This window comes from Frieseomelitta varia, unplaced genomic scaffold (genome assembly GCF_011392965.1).
Source record: "Frieseomelitta varia isolate USP_RPSP 00005682 unplaced genomic scaffold, Fvar_1.2 scaffold_410, whole genome shotgun sequence".
NCBI lineage: Eukaryota > Metazoa > Arthropoda > Insecta > Hymenoptera > Apidae > Frieseomelitta > Frieseomelitta varia.
The window spans coordinates 331,290-352,968 of NW_025110158.1; the positions used below are offsets into that span (position 1 = coordinate 331,290).

A 21,679-nucleotide genomic window follows, 5' to 3' on the forward strand; every position below is an offset into this window, starting at 1 on the left:
ACGTTGAACCTAGAAGTTTGGATATTGTCTTGCAATATCTAAAGTGCTGGTTTGTCTTCAAACTTTATCAATCCGATGTAAACTTGGTTTCTTCTGAAACACAAGTCCAGGATCTACTGACTTTCTCTTCAAAACGACAAAATAACACGTACATTCCCATTTTGAGAAATCTTTTCAAGGTAGTTTAGGAATTCAAAGTCTGAAACTCCACTTGTTCAAAGTCTTGCGTTCCAAATTTCATCATCATTTATGTACTCTAGCTTCACCTCAGTCCTCTGACCAAATTCTGTGTCACCAGCCAATGCCAAAGGAAGAAAATTTGACAGAAAATTTCGAAATAAGTGTAAAATTCTGATATCTTCCAAATCACAAGATTCCTACTAGTTTGTCTCAAACCTTAGAATACCTAAACATTCTCATCAGAACCACAAAATACCACTCTGACCAACTCTAAACTGCCAGAGTCCATTATTCCAAAATTCTCCACTAGGACCATAGTCTCAGTCTTGTTCAATCTGAAAAAAAGTTTTTACAAAATTTAGAAAAAAGCCAAGCTCTAAAGAATCTTGATCCCCAGAAACCTAACACATTTGCTACCTTCTGAACCGCACAATTCACGCCAATTGGTTTAAAAATTCAGACCTTAGAGAGAGACCTCCTCTTCAAACCTTAGAAAACCTTAGAGAACATTCTCTTCAAAGCTGCGAAATACTATTTGCAGTCGCACACTCTGAGCAATCCCCAACAATCCCAGAGTCCATTATTCCAAAATTCTCCTCTAGGACCATAGTCTCAGTCTTGTTCAATCTGAAAAAAAGTTTTTACAAAATTTAGAAAAAAGCCAAGCTCTAAAGAATCTTGATCCCCAGAAACCTAACACGTTCGCTACCTTCTGAACCGCACAATTCACGCCAATTGGTTTAAAAATTCAGACCTTAGAGAGAGACCTTCTCTTCAAACCTTAGAAAACCTTAGAGAACATTCTCTTCAAAGCTGCGAAATACTATTTGCAGTCGCACACTCTGAGCAATCCCCAACAATCCCAGAATCCATTATCCCAAACACAGCCAGTGCACCACTGTCGCTCTCGAGCTCGATCGTTGGCGGTCAGTCCTAGAGGAAAACGCGTCTCGCCTCGGCAAAGAATCGGCAGCACACGCAGTAGGCGGAACAGTACCGCGCGCGAGCGGAGAGAGAGAAAGAGAGAGACAGAGAGACAGAGAGCATGCTCGTCGCTCGCGCGGTGGTCTGGGTTCGCAGGAGGGCAGCTCAGCAACGTTCACTCAGTGCGACAGCACGCGCGACCTCGACCGGATCAGCGTGGCTGATCGAACGAGATCGTTTCGCGTCGTGGATCGTTGCTCGCGCGCGGCAATGAGACATTCAGTGACTTCTGATCCCTCGTCTCTGCTCCGGCACAACTCGAACAACAATTCAAGCCATCTCGGACTGTTCTACGCTCTCGTCTCCTCGCCAAGGCTAGGCGAGAGGCTTGGTGGGATTTGAAACAAAGTGGAGGTGAGACGGACTATTATTGCCAAGAGGAAGAGTCCTTTGAAGTGATCTTCAACAGTGATCGACAGTGTTTCAAAGCATTTTTGCATTTTTGTTTCTGTTGTTTTTTTTGGAAGGGGATCTCTGTGGATTGTTGAGGTTTATCGTGTTACTATTGTGTAGGATCAGGTTCGTCGAGTAGGTTTTCTCGTTCCTTTTTTTTTTTTTCTCTTTTCCTTTCGATAGGTTTCGATTTGTGGTTTTGAAAGTTTGGTGAAGAAGTTTGGCTAGGATATTAGTGGAGGGGACGGTAACAGAGATGCTTCTGCGAGTGACAAGACGTTGATTCGAGATGGGAGTTGGCGAGATGTGTAATGGGATTTGGAGATTTCATCTGAAATGGAAGCGAGAATTGGTCGAGATCTTAGATTATTTTTTTTTGGTCAGGAATATATTTGGCTCGAGTCACAGAGAGAGAGAGAGAAAGAGAGAGAGAGAGAGAGAAAGAGCGTAGGGAAATGGGGAAGGGAGCGTAGGGAAAAGTTTGAAATTGAATAATAGAGAAGAGGAGGGATACGCATGAAAAGACGAATGAGAAGATGGAGACCTCGAAGTGGAATACACAGTAGGATGAATTTCAAACGAAGGTATGAGGTATGAGGAGAGCTAACAAATGGCAAATGAAATTCTCCGAGATGCAGGGCGGAATGTTGGAAGGAAAATAGCTGGAAAACTGTGAACTGGGAAACTGGAGAGTGAAGGAGAATGTTTTGAGGCGGAACGTGGAAGTATCAAAAATTGAAGGAATAAATTGAGGGAAAATCCAGAAAATGGGAAAAATGAAAAATAAAAAGAAGGGCTTAACGAAACAGGGAAACTGAAGAGCAGAAAATTGAAAAAAACAGGGACTCTCTAAACTTGAAAAATGGCAAACGAGAAACTGCGAAAGAACGCAGGAGATGTCGATAATGGAAAATAGAAAAGCAGGAAAAAGTGAAGTCGAAACTCAAACGCCAGAGGGAGAGCTCTAAAAAAATCTAAAACGCGAAAGAGAAAATATAAAATATAAACTACGAGAGAGATTGGAAGGTAAAAGGAAAAACGAAAAACTGAGAATGAGGGACAATTAGAGCACTGAGACCCAAAGTATTCTATGTATTTAATAAAAAAATGAAATATTCCAAGTAACTGAATATTCTTCATGCTAAAAAAAAAAAAAAAACAGAAATAGCAAATGAGAAGCCTCGTGGACCGAAAATACTAGTTTAATCATCGCATACATGTACTTATTGTTAGCCAAGAAATGACTCATCGAAAGCACCCTCTTCGTACTATAAGCTCGCAAACTTACACTTCGAAGCTCGTTCTCCGCGCGAAATGAACATCATTTCTCAGGACACTGTGAAACAAATGGCCGCGTAGAATATCGTATATTTTACAAACGATAAGCCAGTCGATTGTTTCCGATTGGCGATATTCTGCTGGAACACAGGAATTGGCTGAAGTTACGAACTGAACGAGTGAACTGAACTACAGCCATTTGGAACGTAGGAGGAAGCTCGACATTTCGAAGCGAAGATAAGCAGCCAGATTATTTTATGGTAACGAATGATGCGCGATACGGCTGCTCGAGCCCCGAAGATGAACTTTATCTAAAACTTGATAAGACGGTTTGAACGTGATTTGAAAATTGCTGAAAACAATTAAGAAAGATAATGAATTAAATGATAAGAATTTCATGGAAATCAGCTACGATCAACTGAAATAAATGTTAAGTTGGAATGAATAAATTGGTAAATAAACATGTGATCTCCATCCGAGAAAATTAAAGATCACACGAAGACGAGGTTTCCTTATTTGGGTCGGAAAAAAGTCTGACTTTAAGACGTAAAAGATGTATCACATAATTTGATTGATCTTTACGATTCAGATCTTATTCTGACCCGGCTCTGACCAGTGTCTCCTCTTCGAAATTCCGAATTACATTGCGAAGAATCCAGAATCCGGAAACGAAGCAGCGAAATTAATTTCCCACCGTGGGGAATGAAGCAACGTCCTGGAAACCTTTTGAGACTTCACTCCGAACGAGGATCGCGATGTCAAAGAAGTCTCTTTGATACACGAGCCTTCGTTTTGAACGAAAAAGAGGGTGCGGGAATTTTTATTTCGAAGCGAGGAAAGAAGAAGCACGATCGTGTTCGAGCGGAGGACGGTGTCTCGTGATCGATAAGTGGAAAAGAATGGCCACAAGCATTCCACGATCATCCTTATAATTAACTCGAAAGAGAAGGAAGCACGTGCCCACGGCGTCTCCTATTTTTACGCCACGAACGTCACCGTGTCTCTCTCTTTCTCTCTCTCTCTCTCTTGATGCAACACCTTCGACGCAACAGTGGTGTGCGTGCCACTTTGAATTTCTAATCTCTGCTAGATCATTCGCAATCGAACAACAATCTCTCTGCACAATCGTTCGCCGAAGGCTGCTCGAAAACATCTGCAAATGCGGCTGGAACTCTCGCGAATTACGAGAGCTTCCTCGGGGCGGATACTTTGGGCAACTTGGCGAAGAATTTCGAATTTTCAACGACGAAGGAATTCTTTTTTTTCCCCCTTCCAAACTGTTTGCACCGTCGTCGGAAGAATTTCGAACTACCTTGAGTTTATCATGCGAGATAACATGTTAACTCAAGAAGAATTTCAATTTCTTTCTGAAAGGGGAAAACGCGGCAAAGCAACTTCTTCTCCCAAATTGTTTAAACTTGTCGTCGGGAAATTTTCAGCCACTTTTCAATTACTTGTCGTGCGAGATAGAGACGTCGACGGAGGAGAAATTCAATTTCTTCGAAGAGGACACTTTTCTCATAGGAAAAACGTGATTTTTTTCTTTCTTCACAGTGCATTAAACTGCATTTCAAGTTCTAGTCAACGGGTCTGAAGGATTGATTCACGGCAGAAGCACAACGCCGTGCAAAAATTTCGTCTCGTACTCGAAAGGTGTTCGCGACTCGCTGCTGAAGGTTGCACGCTCCGTCAAAGGGCTCTTCCTCGCGACGAAATCGTCGCCTAATCGTGGAAAAAAGTCGATCCTTATCTTTTGGAGTACCGGCCGTTACCGCGTCGTCTTGTCGCGTGAGGTTAAGTGCACGTTCGATGCACGTTCTACTCGGACGGAGTAATCGATCGCTTGAAATTATGACGAATCATCAGTTCCCGGGTCAGTGCGGCTTTCACCCCCTCCCCCTCCCCCTCCCCCTCCCCCTCGCTGCTATCGATTGTTCGACGCACCACGGCCACGAGTATTTACCCACGTTTAACGTAAATCCTGTTTTTTTAATATTGCATACGCGTGCGAATATGCAGAGCAGGAACGCAACTGTGCCAGTGACGATGAAAACTTGTCGACAATTTGACAAAAATAGCATAACTTCGCAAAGAATGATTGCCCGACGATTGAAGAGTGAAGCTTCTGCTTTGATAGTGAGTTTGTTTCTTTTTTTTTTTTTTTGCCTAGTTACTTTACATCGTAGTAAATTCAACCTGCGTAGAAACGTGAAGGAATTTTCTCCGTGACTGAGTCTGCTATCAGTTTGAAAGTAGTAGTCTCTAGTTTGCAGCCATTTTTTAAAACTTGCCGTACGATTTTTTTCTCGCCATTTTATTGGACGTTGAATATTGGGATCAAATTATGAAAATTTAAGAAATCTTCGCATCCTTTATGTTATGTAACCTTAGCGTTCAATGTTCAATGAAATGATTAAAAAAAATCGTATAGCGAATTTTTAGGGCTCCTTGTGAAGAGAGAACTTCAGTCTTCAAGACCGTACTAGATGTAACAGTGGAAAAAATTTATTAACGTTTTTACAGATGTTTGAGTTTTGACAATTTTCGAGGAAAAATTGTTCTCACCTTCTCACCCGTCAGACGATGTAAAATCATTCTCGAAAGGAACAAACTCACGACAGCCAAAGTGGATCAAACAGATTGAATGATATCAAACTTTCGAAATCTCTGATAAACACTTGCGATTTTGAATATTTTTGTTATTCGAATATTTTCCTGCATTTACGTGTTTTAATTTTAGTGTCAATGCCGAGAGATATTGAATTTCCAAAATGTGCAACAAAGCAAATCGACGTTAATCAACTATAGTGATTATTAATTTCTCTTCGAACTTTTTCCAACACCATCTTGAAATTGACACGTAAATTAAAACACTGAGTCGAGCAATCAGCATTCCATTCAGTCTCAAAATATTTGTTTACGTATTTAATTGTGCGTCAATTAATCAGCAGTATTATCGTAGCAATTAATTCTTTTTTTTAACACTCGAGCCCGTATTTTTGTTCGTGACATGCGACAATGAGTCAACGAATTAGTCACGTTTGTGCATTGTACGTAGCCGTTTCGGAACGTTTGGTTACGTTGATTCTGGTTTACGAGTGATTTACGAAAGTGAGCGTCGAAACGAGGCGTTGAACAAACCCCTCGTGAAAATAAATCCGCCGCTTTGAGTTACAGCTGCTGTCAATCCGAATGGCCGTTCTTCCAAAGCGATCAATTCGCTGATTATAAATACGCCGACCTAAATTATATCGTCGATCTCGTTACGCCTGTTTTCCAAGTGCTTTCTCCTTTTTTTCTTTTTTTTTTTTTAATTTCAAACGTGAACCTTTTCTCGTCGAACTTCCTATCAAAACTTGAAGCGGCTTGAAAGAATCAAAGCGTTTTGAAAGCTTCGATAAATTTTCGAACTGATACTTCAGCGAACGTGCTGGCTTCAGTTCCCATTGACTTTTCGACAATCGAACGCGGAACAATTAATTCCTCTTTTTTAAACTTGTGCATAAAACGAATTGTATTAATTCGAATTAATTATATCGATAATTGTTGCGATTGTACATGTTGATTTTATTCATTTTAAATTGTTCCAAGTATACGAAATTATACCGATGAGAATAAACATCTTTGATTCCTCTCGAAACTCGAGCGGAAAAGAATAAAATTCGTAGTTTCGATAATTCGAAGTAAAATCGAAGATTTATTGGTTCGTGGTAACTAAAATTCGAGATTTCGATAATTCTCTAAATAAAATCGAAGATTTATTAGTTCACGATGTTTTCGTTGCTAATACTCTTCGACCTGGAAACAGTTGTTGAGTTCACGCTGTTGGATCGAGTCAGCTTCAAACACGAATACTCCAAAGTAAACCGAGCTCGCGAGAAAGTGGTTTCTAAGTTTTGAATCCACCTCAAGGATTTCCAAACATTACCCTAAATCATTCGGAATAGATGATGTACGCGATGGAGCACGGCAGGGGAATTTATTAACGCGAGCTCTCGATTCTGCAGCAAACCAAGGCAAACACGATTCGAAACACTGCGGCGAGTTGGTCGAAAGAAATCAAACTTTCAGAGTTGGATTATTATAACACATCGGTTAGTTTGAGAGTCTTGATTTTCTGAATTTTCTGAAAGGAGGTACGGTATTGTGCGTAAAAATATAAAAATTTAAATAGTACAAAATGATATATTAGACACGTATTGATGTTGAAACGTAGTATGTAGAAATTTAGTTTATTCAACGTATAACATATTAACAGCGTACGAAGTATGTAGAAATTTAGTTTATTCAACGTATAACATATTAACAGCGTACGAAGATGATTAATATGAAGCGGGATTTATTTACATAACAATAATTGGAACAATTTTCTAGTCGATGTTAGACTTTGCATTTCTCATTGAAATTCGAAAGATTGAAGAATAAAAATAATCATGAAATACGACACACGTGTATAATTCAGGAAATAATGAACAATGTGCTGCAAATAATATAAATATCAATTAATATCGTAACAAATTTCAATATAAAATATAGAAAGACTTCGTTTGACGAATTCACTTCATACGTATTTTCTCCTTTAACTAAAAGATGATTGCAAACTCGAAACTCGTGTAATATTCGTTCTATTCTTAAGATGTCTTTGTAGCAGCGTAGGTAAATAACAAATATATGATACATCCGCAGTACATTGCAGTACAATGAAAAGAAAAGAAAAAATGGTAAACAATATACATATAACAAACTATAAGAGACATATAATACAATTGTATAGAACATTGATGGATCTCAAGCTATCGACAAATTTATTCAGTATTCGTGACTAAATATCAACAGTGCAGTGAGGAACAAAATTCGAAACATCCTCGTTCTCGTCGCTTGCAAACACTCCCATTTGACAAGGGCAGTCTTAAGATCTCTTAGTAGGAGCTTGGGTATTTCGTAACACACAGAGTCAAGCGTACGCAACACAAAGACGAGAGAGAGAGAGAGAGAGAGAGAACGAGAGATCGATGTGGAAATCTTCTTACATCAGAGACGAGTGCATTCGTCAAAGGATTGAGAGAGACAGCTGCTGGCGTCTCCATTGTTATTCCACTCTACCACCAACCTGTATTCCACTTTATTTCTCTCTCTCTCTCTCTCTCTCACTCTTTGTCTCTGTCTTTCTTTCTTTCTTTCTTTCTCTCTATCGTCACGCAGTTAGCGTGATCCCATAGACAAGGAGGACTGCCTTTCAACCAGCGCAAACACGACACTACACACGACAAACAGCTACGAAAACACGTTTCTCCGACATTGCCAGCAGATTCCAAACTGTCTTTCCCTTTTCTTTTCGGTTTCGATCTAGCACACGTTCCACTTTAAGCTTTTTTTGGTTCTGGTTCATTGTCAGACTCTGTGAAGAATTTCTAAAAGTTCTCAGCGAAGGTTTAGGGCTACGAATGATTTGGAATTGTTTGAAATTGTTTGAAATTGTTTGAAATTCAATTAAGTTGCAAAACGATCGAAATAACAGGGATTCTGCTTTACACAGTGGTATTGACCGTGCAAGAATTTCAGACGCAAGCGCGCGTCAAGTTCACGAATATTACACACAGTGCAGATTAATCTGCGTGAGATAATTAATTTTGTAACGTTGGCTGATTACACACACGAAATGATTGGATAAGTCTTCGTCTTCGTACGGAATTCAAGAGCCAAATTGAATTGAAATTCAAATCCGTGGGAACAGAACTTTTGCATTAGCCCGGCTGGAAAGTATTCGTACATCTATTGTTGGTGAGATTTCATCGTGATAATCCACTTTCTTAGGAGCGCTTTGGCCCAGTTACATGTTTACACAGATGTGTGTACGATCTCTCGTCGACAGTGTAGCCAAAAGTTAGTTCGTCTGACGACTTGAAGGATATTTCGATTCAGTCCACAAGCATCTTTCTATGAATATTTAACCAGCTCACGGGCAATATTGCGAAATTTGTGACCCTGGCGGTCCTCTGATTGTTGTACCAAGAAGAAATTCAGTTGACTTAATTATGTGAAAGAGCAAATTCATGTAAAACGAGAACGAGTATATATTTCGAGGGCCAGGTGGGCAAGTAGAGTGCTTTGAATAAAATAGAGTTGAATAAAGTTCCAGGTGAAATAGGAGATCAAATACTGAGCAAAAATTCACAAATTCAAGTTCGGTAGTTAATTACAGATTAAGTAGATAAACGAAATTCTACAAACGTCTGAAAAATAGAACGAAAACAACGACGAAGAACCTGGTAAATTCCGGATTTAATTTAAAAAATGAAGAAGGTACGAATTAACTTACGGAGTAACTATGAAATAAAATCCACGGAATCACGGGGACAATGATTATTCAGATATTATTCGAAAGAGAAAAAAAAAGAGAGAGAGAGAGAAAGAAAAGGCACACGTGGAGAAAAACTGGTTACTGGAGAGGAAGAGCCGGTTATACATCACGCGGCGAACAACAGGATTTCTGAAATTTTCACGTCCCACGGAGATGGCGGGGATTTTTCTGGTCTCTCGCGTTTTCAGATCACGTTTTCCACCGTTTTCAGCCGGTGTCACGCGGACGCCGGGATTAATTAACATGGGATCGCGTCACGCTGCCGAGAAACCGGAATTCCGCGCGAATATTTATCGCCGCGCGGCGAAATTGCAGCTAATGGACTTTAATTCGATGAATCGAGCGCCACGGACGAAAAAACACACACGGCCAGTTCTGTCAATATTGCGCGAACTCTCGCAACAGTTTTCCGCCTGTGTCACGTTGATTCGATCACTGAAAAACATCCTGCAAAACCCGAGGTCTCGCTGCTCGTGGACAGATTGAATTGCTCGTTGATTTGTATAATATCTCAAGGTCGGTTTATCTGGGAAATTTTAAGCATTCTTTTTTAAGCTCTTCCGCGGTTCTTTTTTGATAATCTTGCGATACAAGTTAAAAATTGAAAGTCACGTAGATTATTTTGCATTTATTCGTGATTATTTTTCATTTGTTTCACTCTTTGAGAATCGAGTACTCGTTGAAGAAATATTTTCGAAGCATTACTAATACTATAATAAACAACTCTCTGTCTCTTGCAAAGTTGAAAGAAAGATCCGTCAAAAGCAACATCCGTCGCCAAATCGACCTAAACACGCTGCAACCTCATTCCCTAGAAAGACAAAAGAAAGGAAAGAAAAAAAAACTCCCCAGACGGCAAGAGTTCAGTGTCTCGAGCAGAGTTGGCTTGGCTCGTCAGCCAAACAGACGAAAATCACGAACGCGTCGGTGCCAGAAAAAGCCATCGAGCAGCAGATCGTCTTCTCTGCCAAGATTTCGCCGGTGTCTGTCGCCGTTCGCGAGCGTGAAAAACGAAAAACGACGCTTCGAAGCTTCGAGCTCTTTCTTTCTTTCTTTTCTTCTCCCTCTCCCTCCCTTTTTTTGTTCTTCCTCTTTCTTTTTCAAACGTTCCGGCGCAGCTGTTGCGTTTCACGAGCGATCGTTGACGTCCACATTTCACGCGAAAATTATCTGCCTCTCTCTCTCTGGGAAAACTTCCGAAATAACATGAGAAACTGTACGAGAAACTTGAGAATCGATAGAGACAGTTCGGTTGAGCTATGAAAAGACACTCGACATTTTGTCAAACCTTTCAGTATTTTAATATAATGTTATCATTATTATCTAATAATTTTCGTACAATTTTTCCTCAAGTTTTTTTTACAACAAATCGCAGACAAGCCTCGACACAGTGAAAAACAATTGCATTTTCCCTTCGTTATAACGTCAGAAACATGTTGAGCGACCAGTGTTCAATCCTGATCAATATTGTTTTTATTCAGAAGTAACTTTTTTCTACCATCATGACACTCGAAACGTTCGAGCGGGTCAACAGTCGATCGATCGCCCCTTGGCGTTCAGAATCCCTCTCCCTCGCAAAAGAATCCGCGAGCGTCACAGCGACATCCCGAAATAGCGGGATGTTGGGCTCGAGGAAGTTGAGAATTCGTGGAATCCTCACGACGGAGGATTCGCGATTCGAATATTTTTGTCCCGCGGGATGCCAGGCTTAAGTGACCTCGCCATGATTGAGCGGAATGTTTGGCGTATGGTAATTGAACGCGACAATATTTGGATGAAGCATGGTTGAACGACGTTTGAACAACGTAGCTTGTACGTGCACGTGTATAATGTATTCGAAGAATATTTGAGCACAGTATATTTCATCGACACTTGAGTATAATTCGACAACATTATACTTGATCAACATTTTGGACTCAATATATTTGAGCAACGCTCGAGTGCAATGTCTCTGAGGAATATTTTTGAAGCGCGATATATTCAAGTCATATTTGTTGAAGAATATTCGGGTGCAATGTGTTTAAAGAATATTCTATACACTCGAGTACGATATACATAAAATATTTGAAAAATAATTAAATACAACGTACGTCGATCGACATTCAACTAATAATATGTTTAATGCAACGACATATCTAAACTTCATTGAAGTACAATGTGTTTGATCAACGGAGAAAATTAGAGAAATATATTTGTGGCCAGTTGAACAATTTAAAAATGAATTGCCAGTCGATTGATTCATATTTCTATTCGATCAGTTAATTGTTTTCATTAAAGAAAAGAAGAAATCAGCATTCGAGTTGTTTGTAATTTGAGCCTTCGTTCGAACAACAGAGTTTCGATTATATTTTTGATAGACGAGAGATTTAATTATAAATTTTATCGAGAATCGTTTCGAGTAGATTAATTTTTGAATAGATAATAATTGTTGCATTTATTTAATTTGGTCGAGTGAGAAAGTCAATTATTATTAACCTTGCACTTTATTTTTTATGCGAGTCGACGTTCAATAATCTCTCGTTCTATCGTGTCAACCAATTAAATCCAGGAAAGTCTAATTATACGAAAGCCAAATTATTCATCTAGAAAGAATCTGCTTAAAACAGCGAAAGAACAGAGAGACCAGGCAAAACTAACAGAAATAACAAAAGTGCATCACGCGAGATCCGTTGCATGAAAAATTCAGTAACGTGCCTTCAACCACCTTTCAAGTATTCATTCGACAGGCAACCGTGCGCGGAAGTCGCGGCCGAGCTCTCTCTGACATTTTTCTCTTAATTATAAACTCCCGTTTCTCGCTCCATAATATCACGACACATTTCATTTTTAATTTCGCAAATGTCGAGAGAGTAATCTTTCTTGGTTTTACAATACAAATATTTGCGAGTTGACAGTTGAATGTTGTCTAAAAATTTAAATTTTAATGTCCGGGAATTTCAAAAATTCCGAAACTTTGAATTCAAATGTCTGGGGATTTTAAAAATTCCGCAGATAACTTTCAATTACATATCTGAGAATGTTAAAAATTTTAAAAATTTCACAGGATGAAGCTTCAAAATTTCGAGAATTCTAAAAATGCGCTATGCACCCACCTAGTCTACTGATAATCGTAATTGCCAAAGGAACATAATTGCCTGTCGCTTCAAGAATCGTGCAACGATTTACCAAAAAAGAATGATGTGCCGTTTAAAAAAGGGAAATCATGCTCGCGTGAGGGGAACCGTTTCGTCCGTCAGATCGCAGATCTCTGCTAATGGACGTTGATTCGTGTTTGCTGTTTGTTGTCGGGCATTGTAGCGAGCAAGTGGAATACGATGATCGTGGTCAGACGATGCTTCCCCCGTACAAGTGACGAGAGGAACGTTGAAAACGGTGCATCTTGCGATTGCTGTTGAACGATTGCCTCGTTGCCCGAGACTCTTTAATCTGTTGTTTTTCTGCGAAACAGTGGTGGAACGAGTCTTGAGAGTGATGAAAAGATCTCTCACTCCTCCAGTCACTCGAAAAGTTTGCTCTCTTGGCAGAGATTCTCGCGATCACTCGAAGCTATTAATTTAACATTAACAATTCAAACGATAACGATACGCGATAATTTCATTTAAATTATTTGGCCCGCGAGAGTTTAATTTCGAATTAGTAATTTGAAATCTCTGGTAAACAGCAATTAAACTTTGACTTCAGTTTTCTGTCGAGTGTTCGTTGCGACCGATTTTTACAAAATTTCGATTCTTCTCGGATGAAAACTTGCTCGAGCAAGAATTAAAAGTTTCCCGCTGTTACCTTCGCTGCTGTTATCGCGTTAGTAAGGACGCCTAAGCTAATTGAACGGTTAAAATTATCAGGAAACGCATTTTATCCGCCGGCAGTTATCGTCGAAGTGGCGCTCACCGTGTATGCGGCAAAATAACCGGTGGATACGCCGTGAAAGCACGCTAATTGGCCCTATTACCCTGTTAACGAACAACGTAATTGACCTCTCTCTCTCTCTCTCGATAAACTTGATGTCGAGCGATCCACGACGTCGCGGAACCGATTCTTCCTCGCTCGTGAATGCATCTCGATACGTCGCGCTATACATAGCACATTCGGTACGTTGGGAAATACTTCTGCCAACTGGCGATTGCGTGTCGTTTCGAAAACTCGAGTCACGGAGCCAAGAAAACGAGTAATAATTGTCGTGGGACCGGCCTTGCGTGAAAACAGGCAATTTTGCAATAAAATTACAAACGATTGTGCTTCAATTCACCAAGATTTATCGGGAATGAGGCTCGGAATGAGATATCTTGAACGAGTCCAGAGTTAGAGGAGACAGATCAAACATTTAGACGAATTGAAAGTTAACGATTCGAAAGTTGTGGAATTTAAAAGAATTGAAAATCTTCGGATAGATGAAGAATTTGAAATATAGTTCGCGGAACTTGGAGTGCTAACTTTTGAATGATTTTGCTTGATGAGAATTCGATTTCTCTAAAATCTATTGAGGTTCAGAATAAAGTAGAATTGAACGAGTGAAGAGCTAGAGAGACAGATCAAACATTTAGACGAATCGAGGGTTAAAGATTCGAAAGTTGTGGAATTTAAAAAATTAAAAATGTTTGAGACGTTAATTGAATTTGGAACAGTTCAATTCATTGATAATTATCAATAAGTTTCCCCATCAAATGATTAGTACTTACTTATTAGTATTTATCAGTATTAGTATTGCTAACTTATACTAGTAATCACTAGTAATTATTAGTATTCAATGTAGTATTAGCATTTACAGTATTAGTACTTGTAGTAATTGTAAAATACTTATTATGCCGTTATTGAATATTTCTTTTACCGAAGCAACTTAAATTCAACCTCCCTAATGCATGACTATTAAAAGGAGAAGCATTATAACAAAGAAATAGTGATAGTTTTATGTATAAAGTGAAAAGTAATATAAATAGGATTTAAAAGCGATGTTTAACGATCGATTCGAGGCATGGGTAACAAGTTCGAATAATTCAACGTGGACGAAACGTTTTTCCGTGAACGTGGCAACCCTGAGGGCTAATTCACGCTGGTTGCACGAGCAAACAGAAACTGCTCGATGAAATGTGCACGCAGTGTTTGTTTTTTAGGGGAGCCAATACGGATCTGGTATCCAACTGAAGTGAAAAAAAAAAAAAGAAGAAACGAACGCGCGCTGCAACATTCTGTGTTTGCTTCGTCCAAGCTATCGTGAATTCAAATTTCCGCTTGAGAAACGAAAGGCAAGTTTTCTGTCAATTAGAGGAAGATTTTAGGAGAAAAAGGGGTTCTTTTTCTTTTAACGACTGCAAAAGCATACTTGCTTAATGTAAGCAAGGTTAAAATCGTTGAATTTAATTCTCTTGTATTTTTATAAAAAAACGTACGGCGAACGTAATTGAAGATATTTTTCGACGTGGATTTTTCTGTGAAATATTCCGTGAATGCTTTGTACGATTTGTTCGTTATATCAATCATTCCGCGAAAGTTTCGCGATGGGACGAATATTATTACCGTGAATTTAAAATGTTTCATTTCCTCTGTAGAGAGGAAATTGTTTACAAACGTAAACTATGAAATTTATCATTTCGTTGAAAGTGTCGAATCGACGAAGAAAAGTTGAGAAATTGACGATAAATTCCGAGCTGCGAGCAATTCGAAATTCGAAAAGGGGATTGTCCCTTCTACGAACGGCCGAGACTTTCTGCAGGCTGCGATAAATTAATTAAAAAACTGGGCAGAGGCGGAAAAAGGGTTTGCAAAAGTTTGGAAAGTATTACGCGGGAGAGAAGAACTCCTTTCTGCCAATTTTAATTAATTAAATTCTGTTTGGCAACGAATGAGATCTAAAGAAAATTAGAGAATGCAGATACAGAGCGTTCCCGTGAGAAAAAAAAAAAATTAGCAGAACCGAGCAGAACCGAGAAAATACTCGACACAGAGAAAGATAGATAAGTTCCAAAAGATTATTTCCAAATGTTATCAAAATTTCGATTTCCAAAACATTCCATAGAAATTCGTAGTCTCTTCTATAATAATGTTTGATAAGGGAGAGATTCTCTGGCGTCTTTTCCAAGATCAGAGTGATAATGATGTTTGATAAAGGAAGAAAATAAGGTGAAGTAACGGGATCTTTACTCATCGTAGAGAGATACAAGCAAAAGCTCCCAGGAGAAAGGAGTAGAAAGAAAACAGTGGACTGGAAGGCTGCCGGCTTGAATTATGCAAAATGCTATAGCCACTCTCTCTCTCTCTCTCTCTCTCTCTCTCTCTTTCTCTCTCTGTACGAGTTGGAACACACTCGAGCCATACCATGTGCCCTTCTTACTCGCGATATTAGTTTGACATCGTATCTTTTATAGCGCGTTTTATCTTTACGATGTGTGCATTCGTAGTATTCGCACGATAGGCAGAATATTGTCTTACAGCTGAAAGAATTTGTATTTGTATTCCGAGTGTTCGTACGAGTGACACGAAACAGTTTGAAATTCCAGATATCAATGAAAATTGCAGAAGAAACTACAGTGAGATGAATTAATTTGATTGAAACGAAGAAAGTAAAATTTGAAGTTTAGTCGTTCGAAACTCTGTTGAAATATCCAGTCGGTTTTATTTCTACACCTTTGATAAAATTGTCTAAAATAACAGTGGGTTAATTTTTACAAAACTTTGCTAAAAATAATTGTGAATAAACTTTTTTTTGCTTCCTTTTTGGCGAAATACAATTTTCTTAATAAATAGAAATAAAAGCTGCTGTTTTATCTTTTCTGCTAGCGTCCATCTCCTCGCGTCGAGTTGATTCATTTTTACGTAATAGAGGATAACAGATAATTAAGGTAAAACTTAAATGAGAATTCATTTGAACAAGCACCCGCGTGGGTGTCATTAACAAATTCTCCTACGCCAGCGAAACGATGAAATCTTCGTAACAGCGAATCGTGACGCTCGTCAGTTGTAATTCCTCTCAAAACTCTTGTGGAAATTTTTATTTTCTTACGTGAACAGCAGTTGCGCTGAACTTACTCCCCGAAGAGATGAAATTTTTGTTGCCAGAACACCCTTTCGGGATGTTATTACATCCTGAAATTTAATCGAGTGTCTTTAATTTCTCGGTAGAGGAATATTTATATTTACGAGAGAGTTTAATTAATATTTCTGAAAATATCAAATTCCGCGGAGGCCTTTGTAGTTCTGTTTTTATATTTGTCATTCTGAAAATCACGCGAAATTAAATTAAACATTTTCGAAAATCTCGAGATGCGTAAAATCGAGAAAATTATTAAAATTCCAATTTCGATGTTCGACAAGCGAGGTATTTTTTTTTTTTTTTTTCACATCGGACGTTTGAAATTAAAAAATTTAACTGCGAAAGTTTCGCCCATTGAAAAATTGAAAAGCTCGATTATCTGGGTTATTTAAAACATTCGAAAATTTCAGAAAATCCAGAATTACATAAAACAAAATCCAGAATTAAATATTTGACAATTTGAGAGCTTGGCCATCGAAAATTTCGAAGACTCGAGAATTTTCTCTTTTCACAGTTTAAGTAATCAATCAAATGAAATATCAAAAAGAAAAAAACTTCTGGAAAACTGCTCGAAAAACATCTCGATTTCACGGAGATTTTAATGTTAATTTTCGAAGCTCAGACTCGAAAGAAAAATTACACCTCATTTGAAAATTACACGTTCGACTGTACAAGCTTCCATTGTAACAGACAAATGGTTTATCGTTGGTAAAACATTGCGGCAGACTTGACGGGTGAAATCGATCGATATCAGTCATTGTCGGTTGCATGAGAAGCTTTAATTGGCCGTGTTTCATCGTCGATGCTCGCTTCATTTCCCCCGCGAAGCCTGAAAAATCGCCAACGCGCTCCAACGCCTCTGGAACCAATTATATTTCATCGCGATCGCATGAAATTCACGAGCTCTTAATTATTCTGACGGAATAAAAAATGATTATTGTGTAATTCGATATCATCGATACTTGACTGTGAGTTGAGATTTTTAATACTCGATACTTGATACTATTGATTACTCGATACTTGATACTTGATACTTGATATCATTGATTGCTCGATACTTGACAAATTAATTGCTACTGTTGCCATCATTTTAATATTTTATTGCGTATATTCGTTTCAGTTTGTTAAAAATTGACCTCGTTGTAAAATGAACAATCGTAAAGTTTATTATTACCGATACTTGATTGCCAAGTACAATTGATTCCTGGTAATATTATTTAGTATACTTGATATAATTGGCATTTGTACTTCACATCAGTTTTCCTGGCAAATTCAGATGTGTGATTGATACAATTGAGACTCGATACATCGTTAGCATTTTCGAAAAATCTTGCATCATAACTTTCAAGTGTATCAAATTTTATCAATACAATTGTTATTATACGAACGAATATGCTCTTACAAATGAATTTGTTACAGTCCAATAATTCATTTGCACCTGTGTATGAAACGGCAGAAAATACGTGAAATCAACGAACTGCAACAAAGTGGATAAATTGAAATTAGAAATTATTACGATATCAAGGTTCAATCCAATTAGGTCAATTGCCCTTTGGGCAAATCGAATTCAGAAATTAACTCCGTCTCGTTAGGACACGTAGAGAGATAGTAGAGAAAGAGAAGCGGCGGATTGCATAGAAATCGCTCTTAAATAAATTAAACGGGCAGTTTCAGTCGCGTCCCGAGGGATTCCACAGCGATTCCAGGGAAAAATGAATTTTCTCGCGGGAATTTTTCCCGTGAAAATACCTACCGCGCAGAAAGATTGCGTTCGTGATTGGGTTCGTCTTGTTTTTTTTTTCTTTTCTCTCTCTCTCTCTCTCTCTCTCTCTCTCTCTCTCTCTCTTACTTTTATATCGTTTTAGAAATCGACAATCTCTCTCTCTCTCTCTCTCTCTCTCTCTCTCTCACTCATATGAGAGACAGCTCACTGTGACGAGAAAACACGTGGAAAACTTTCCGTATTATTTTTGTCTGTTTTCAGTAGTTTCAGGCTAATTTCACCTTTTCCATTTTATTCTTGTGAAATATTTGTTCTACGCTGTTTTCGTTTTGTGTTCGTTACTTATTTTTCCATTGGTTAATTAAAAAGTCGCCGAATGAAAAAAATATTTGTTGAAAATATTTTCCGTTTTTTGACGAATCACTGGGTTCTCTGTATCTTTCTATTTTTTTATTTTTTATGTATTAAATATGGAAGAGAATATCTTTCACGTTCCATTTGGGATATTTGTGTAAATAAAAATTTTACACCCCAAAAATAGGAGAAATATTCTTCATTCTTTTCATTTTCGAATATTTTCTGTTTTCTAGTTCAAGTCAAATGGTCAAATACTCTTTATTCTCTGTCTTGAACGTAATTTCTACTTTCTATCCCAAAAATGTAAAATAGCCACCTTGGTGGTATTTTCTGTTTTTCATTCCAAATTAGATATTTCTATCTCAAAAAATGCATTCTACTCTCTATTTTATGTCCGAGTAAAGTAAAAAATTAATCCTCGTTTTCTACTTTCTGTCTCAAACATCTAACAGTATTTTTCTCACTTCCCATCTCAGAAAACGAGAGATAATTAATATAATATAATTTAATTTTCTGGGATAGTTTCTTTTAGATTTACGTGATTTGAATGATTTTTTTGCAGTTTTTCTGTTTTAGTCGTTCCAGCATTAGATTTCTATCTGAAAAATATTTCTACCATCTTCCTTATGTTTCGTATACGGGCACGATAGAAATTGAAGAATGTCACATTGCGCGATAATGCTCTGTTTTCGAACACGTGTACATTCGTATCGGAAAAGAAAACGATAACATTGAAACGGGTGAGTCTTCCCCTACTCCAGGCGCGTCTTTGCTCGAGTCACTACCCTTGAGGCTTAACATTCAGTCTATCCGCGACAATTTCAGAGCGTGCTTCGCCTTATCTCGTTTCACGGTCGCCGACACCTAGCAAATAATACCGGTGCTGGAGAGATTCCTGTAATTCCTCGGGGCCATTCACGATGCTGTTTTCGTCCCTCAGTTACTGTCGTAAGTTTCTTGCACGATTTTTTTCTCTTTCTCGCGCGCGTTGCTTCTCGAAGTAAACACGTGCTGAAACGCAGTTTCAAACATCTGACAAAAATCCAAAAATATATATTTTTGTATATATATATATATATATTAATATTGTATAAACTTTTATATATATAAAATATTTGTATATTTTTATATATATATTAATATTGTATAAACTTTTATATATATAAAATATTTGTATATTTTTATATATATATTAATATTGTATAAACTTTTATATATATAAAATATTTGTATATTTTTATATATATATTAATATTGTATAAACTTTTATATATATAAAATATTTGTATATTTTTATATATATATTAATATTGTATAAACTTTTATATATATGTAAAATATTTGTATATTTTTATATATATATATTTATATTGTATAAATTTTTATATATATTTTATGCTCTCAGAAAATTTCTAAAATATATATTTTCGATCAATGTTTTTTTGGGTGTATTCGATTTTTAACACTGTATCCGAAAAATTGAAGTGCAAGGAATGGGAAAAGGGTTTATATAATACGACGAACTTTCGCTCGTGTATTTTATAAAAATCGCTCGAATCTTTCGAAAGTACAACATTGGACATCTGTGAAAATAATAAATTGATCATTTTGATCATTTTGATGTATTTGACAAGAGGAAGATTTTTCAGGGAATAAGGCAATATTGTTCAACAGATATGTCTCCTTCTTATTTTCTGCTCGTGGTGTGAATTGATGTCTTTATTATATCCTTCAGCTCGGCATCGCGTTTAATCCACGTCGACGCACAAAATTTGTCTCGTTCGCGTTCTATGACTTTAGTACAAATTTCGTCGTTTTATCTCGCTGCTGGAACTAGTAGTTGAAATATGAGAGAAGATGACGTTGAAGAGTTGAACTATTATATATTCGTATCACTAGATTTGCGGATCTTTTATACCCTGCTAGATATTCTACATATTTTTGATTATTATACGCATTCGTAATACAAATGCATAAACATCTGCAACTAATTATTGTAAATTATGAAATTATTTACTATTATATTCTGTTGTTATTGAAAATAAGATACACGGTTCATTAAATCAAAAAGAAGATCATAGTATAATGTACTATATTATGTTACTCGTCCAAGCGGAAAAATACGTAAACACAGTATTATTAAAAATAAAAACACACGGTCCAATAAATCGAAAATAATTTATATTTATCGTTCAATTCAACGAACAGATTCATAATTTCAAAGAATATTTCATACTAAAATACATTTTATTGCAAATTACTAGAATTAATCATTTACTACGGTCAATTAGCAGTTAAATACCAGTTTATCAAGTATCGTTGACCGAAGTTTACAAAAAAAAAAGGGAACATCTGAAGGAGGAGCGCGAGAGGGATGAAACTAGCTCGAAGGTGCTGTTAATTTAATTATTTATCGAACTAACGTAATCGTTGAGCACCGGTACTTACAAAGACGGTAATTACCAGAGCCTCTAGTGATTTGATGTTTGGCAAAACTAAAGTTGCTACACAGCCTCGGATGGTAATTCAAACTTTAATATCGTGTAGTGTTCCAATTAACTGCCGGTATATTCTGCGAGCCCGAATTAGCTTTTCCGGTTTGATTAACTGTTCCAGCCAGCGCTGAACTCGCAGAATAATTGAATGCTTGTTCGATTACTGAGCATTCCTCGAGTCACGACACACCTTCCGAGTCAAAATTCGGCGAGCCGACCGATTCGATTCGAAAGACGTATATGTTTTTACTTTTATCGTAGTCTCGTTCTCGTAGTTTCCACTGTGAAAGTCTCTCGGAAGATGTTGTGCTGTATTTTTTTTTTTTTTTAAATTGTTCCTTAATCCCTGCTGATAGTTTTTTTTTTTTTATCAAAGTTCTTTAACTCTGGTTCGATTGATTTCTTTTTTTTTTTTTTTTTTGAGACAGTTCTCGTCGAATCCTCTGAATCAGATGTTAGCAAATAAAATCATTCGAGGAAATTCATGAGTGAAACGATACGCAGGTTGCCCGTGGCGGGTTGAAATTGAAGTTGCATAATGCAACAGCGAATGAATTTTTCAACGGATCGCCCGAGGTTATGAAATTAACGAAATTGTGAATATGAAGACAAACAAAATTCTGAGCGTAAACGGGTAAACGAAGTTTCGTATATGAAGATGAATAAAATTTCAGGGCGTAAGAATGAGTAACATTCTATGCGCGAGGACGAACAGAGTTCGTTAAAAATACGAAGATCGATGAAATTCCAAAGGCAGACGAAATTCCAAATGTAAGAAATAAAGTAGCGTAAAATAAATATAACAAATGAAATTCCAAATTCTTCAACCTTCTGCCATGGAGCACGCGAATTTTAATTCCGTCGACAACATTTTACACGCGAAT

At 37.5% G+C, this 21,679-nt stretch overlaps 1 protein-coding gene across 1 annotated transcript in view; it reads left to right on the plus strand.

Annotated features, from left to right (window-relative positions):
• Positions 1–1,229: 1,229 nt before the first annotated feature.
• LOC122531654 overlaps positions 1,230–21,679 on the plus strand; it is a 30,270-nt gene continuing 9,820 nt past the window's right edge. Inside the window, exon 1 of the mRNA XM_043659734.1 lies at positions 1,230–1,518. The gene's annotated coding sequence lies outside the window, so the exon portion shown is untranslated. The remainder of the gene's footprint in view (positions 1,519–21,679) is intronic.